Raw genomic sequence first — 4551 nt, 5'->3', positions numbered from 1 at the left:
AACTGAAAAATTTAAATGAGGCACAACCTATTTCTCATACATTATCAATCTCAATTCAAAATTTAACCAATCTCATGTAATTTCCACAAAAGCATTTTTACAACCCCTATTGTGCATTGTCAACTAGCCATCCATATGCCAAAATAAAAATCCCATGTAATTTTCACAATGCATTTTGACAAACACCTTCCATGCATGCTTAAGTTTTTGATGCAAAAGGGTAAAATTTCTAAAACTAACCATCCAAAATGCAAGAATCAACATTCAATCATACCAACAAATTCTATAGAGCATAGAGTTTAACTTTATTTATCATAACCCTTTCAAAACTCAAAAAATCAAAACCCCCCAAATTTTAACCCAAAAACATAAATCCATGGCTTAACACAAAAATTAGGCAAAATATAGAGGTAAAAGACTTAGTTGGCACACAGTGATCAAAGATTGCAAGTTTGAAATAGGAATAATGAAAGATTAAAGTAGAAATAAGCTACCACATAGCAAAAATGAGAGCTTCTCACCAAGGTTCTTGAAGTTAATGGCACCATTGGACCTAATTCTGCGTTTGTAAAAACACTGTCAGGGTCAAGCGAGAATACACCCGTGAGCACATAATTTTTTCCCATTCTCACTTGAGTGAGATCAATTCAGAGGCACCAGTGTTTTTCGTACTTTCTCACTTGAGCAAGTAAAATCTCAATAAACCAGCAAATTCTCATAAACAAAGATGTTGTTGTAGATGAGAATGCATCCTGGATAAGATGCTTTGGTGTAAAGATGGGGATAGAAATACTGCATTTTTCCATGTTGTGGTCAAGAGGAGAAATAATTCTTGTGGGATTCATCATCTACGGATTGATAATGTGGTTATTGAGGATCCTAAACTCATTAAAGAACATATTTTGGACTTTTATAAAACTCTTTATGCTGAGTCTATTTCTCATGTGCAGGAAATGGACAATATGGAAGATTTTATTGGTACTTATATTCCTGAGTTGGTCTCCGCTTAGGAGAATATGATGTGGATTAAATGTCCTGATTTTTTGGAAATAAATAATGTTGTTTTTAACCTTATTGGTAATAGTGCTCCTGGTCCTGATGGTTTTAGTGGTGTTTTCTATCATTGTTGTTGGGAAATTATTGGGATAGATGTTTGCAATGTTGTCCAACAGTTTTTTAAACAAAACTCGGTTCTCCCTGGAATGAACAGTAATGTGGTATCTCTTATTCTGAAGATTCAGGGTGCTGAATACATTAAAGATTATAGGCCAATTGTTGTTGCTAATTTTAAATTTAAGGTTATTTCCAAGATTTTGGCCGATTGGCTTGCTCTTGTGGCTATCAGAATTATTTCTCCTAATCAGTATGGATTTGTGTAGGGCAAAAAGATTTTGGATTGTATTGGTATTGCTTCTAAAGCTATTAACTTGCTTTCTAAAAAGGTTCACGGAAGTAATGTGGCTTACAAAGTTGATATTCACAAAGCCTTTGAAACTATGAGTTGGAAGTTTTTACTATTAGTTTTGTCACGCTTTGGTTTTCACACCTCGTTTGTCGGTTGGATTAGTACTATTCTTCATTCAGCTATGCTTTCTATAAGAATATATGGCAGTTTGGTGGGTTTTTTTTCCTTGTAGTAGAGGTGTTAGACAAGGTGATCCTTTGTCTCCTTTACTTTTCTATCTTGCAGAGGATGTTCTTAGTCGAGGTCTATCAAAGCTTGTGAATGATAAGAATATACTACATATGGCTAGTGCGCAAGGTTTTCTCACCCCCTCTCATATACTATATGCAAATGACATTTTTTTTTCTATAGGAAATAATAAGTCTCTTAGAAATTTGAGTATTTTTCTTAAAACATATGGTGATTTTTCGGGTCAATATGTTAATAATTCTAAGAGTAGTTTCTTCACAATGAATAATTCTGCAAGATTTGTCACCAAAAAATCAATGTATTCTTTCTTGTAGTCATGGTTGTTTTCCTTTCACTTATTTAGGAGTGTTTATCTTTGTTGGTGCTCCAAGGGGTCGTTTTCTTCAACCTTTGGCTGATAAAGTCAAATTGAAGCTTGCTTCTTGGAAAGGTAAATCTCTTAGCATGATGGGTCAGGTTCATTTGTTCAATACGGTGATTACAGGTCTTCTAGCTTATAGTTTTAATTTGTGTAAATGACCTGTTTCTCTTCTTAAACAAGTTAAGCAGTGGTGTCAAAATTTTATCTGGACTGGTGATATTCTGGAAAAAGATATAACTACTGTTAATTGGGCTACGATTTGTTCTCCCCTTGAGAATGGAGGTTTGAAGATTATTAACCCTCACCATGAAAATAATGCATATCTTCTTAAGCTTGCTTGGAACTTTTCTTATAGCAATATGCCTTGGTCTTTGCTCTTGAAAGCCAGGGTTCTTAAATCAAAATATGAGTTTCGAATGGTTTATAGATCATGATCTCTTTGGCCTGGAATTAAGCACTTTTATTCTACTATACTTGATTATACTTCTTAGACTGTTGGTACAGGTTCTTTTATTAATTTCGGGAATGATAAATGGTGCGGTACTCCTTCTTTAACGAATATTGTAGGATTATTTGATGGTGCTAGCATTTCGGATACAGTCTCTCAGTTTTGGACAAGTGGTGATTGGAATATTCCATTGTCTTTACAACAAATGCCTAATCTTTTTAGTCATGTCATGGTTATGGCGGAACAGGATATTCCTAATTGGATTTTAGATGAGTCTGGTCGTTTCACTCTTAAATCGGCTATGACTTTTTTTTGGATCCAGGAGTTCCCTGTGGTTGGGGTAAATTTATTTGGTCTTCATATCTTCCGCCTTCGAAAACTCTTGTCCTTTGGAAAGTTTTTCATGGGCAGCTTCCTACAGATCAACATATTTAAAATAAAGGTCTGCATATTTGTTATATGTGTACACTTTGTGAAAAGCACGAGGAATCTATTTAACACTTATATTTTGAATGTTTTAATTTGGAGTTGAGTTCGACAGATTTTTCCTATTTCTCATTTATCTAATAAGGATGATCTCCTCTCTTTTATTAAGAGTAATGGTAGTCCTTTGGTTAAATTGATTAAGCTTGCAGTGATAACTTTTTCTATTTGGATGATATGGCGTATGAGGAATTATGCTCGTTTTCAGGATAAGATTGAGGTTTCTAGGACTATTTCAGTTATTAAAGATTTAACTCGTATAGTGGGAAATTTGTCTAAAGCTTTAATGAAAAATGATATATTGGATTTCAATGTGATCAAGTTTTTCGGTATTAATACTCGTACTGGTAAAGTTCTTCGCCCTCTTCCTATATGGGAGTTTCCTTCACCAGGCTGAATTAAAATTAACACTAATGGAGCTGCTAGGGGATATCCTGGTCTTACTACTTGTGGAGGTATTTTCTGTAGGAGTGTGGGGGAATTTATTGGAGCTTTCTCTGTGTTTCTTGAAGTTTAGTCTGCTCTGGTTGCTGAGTTTTATGGGGTTATACATGCTATGGAGGAAGCTCAAAAGATGGGGCTTACTAATGTCTGGCTGGAATGTGATTCTGCTTTGGTTTGTGTTGTGTTTACTGTTAGGACTAATGTTCCCTGGATGCTTCGTAATTGATGAAATACTAGTCTTAATTACTGTGGAAAAATCAGGTTTAGGGTTACTCATATTTTTAGGGAAGGAAATGCATGTACTGATAAGCTGGCTAATTTAGGATTTATTCATAGAGAATTTTTTCATTGGTATAATAGGCTACCATCTAGTATGTTCTTAGAATTTTTTATGATTAGATATAGTCTACCTATGTATCGTTTTTGTTAACATATAGGTTTTGGTCTAGTCCCCCATATTTTTGTATTTTCTTTATTTTTTCTTTTTTTAATAATATTTTTTTCATGTGATGGCAAATGATTTTTGTTACTTGAGGTGTCAGTATAGCTGAGATCTCAAGTTGCATAGTGATGCCTAACATGAAAACTTTTATTTTAAAAAATATTAAATATACAAATTAAAAATAATTAAATAATTATAAATATTAAATAATATAAATCTATCTACCATCTAATAATTTAATAATTCTATTCTAACCTAAAAAAAAATATAAATTTTAAAAAATACAAGTTATAATAAATAAAAAATAAACAAATTAATAACATTAAAACAAAGTTAAAAAAATATAAAACACCACCAACCTTCTGCGTAAAGGCAACGATGGTGGTGAAGAGTGTTGAAGATGGATGTGACTCCTTCAAGTCAATGTGTTTGACGTAGCAATGTTTGTTTTGCTTTGAAGTTTGTATTTGTAATTGGGTAGTCTTGTATATAGGTAAGAGTGTGTTTAAAGTGAGCTTTTTGCATCGTGACCCACCTCTTAACCCTTATCAAGGTGATAAGATCAAGAACAACGTTTTCTAAAATGGTTTTCTCATGCTTTTCCAAAATATGCTTTACTGCACAGAAAATGAATCTGTTTTTTCTCAAATGAATAAGATTCTTTTTTAACTAGTGCCTGATTTTTTGAAAAGTTTTTTTTATCTTTGTTTTGTGCATCA

This window comes from Phaseolus vulgaris, chromosome 1 (assembly GCF_051622355.1).
Source record: "Phaseolus vulgaris cultivar YP4 chromosome 1, ASM5162235v1, whole genome shotgun sequence".
Taxonomy (NCBI): Eukaryota; Viridiplantae; Streptophyta; class Magnoliopsida; order Fabales; family Fabaceae; genus Phaseolus; species Phaseolus vulgaris.
This window is presented reverse-complemented; position numbering follows the sequence as displayed.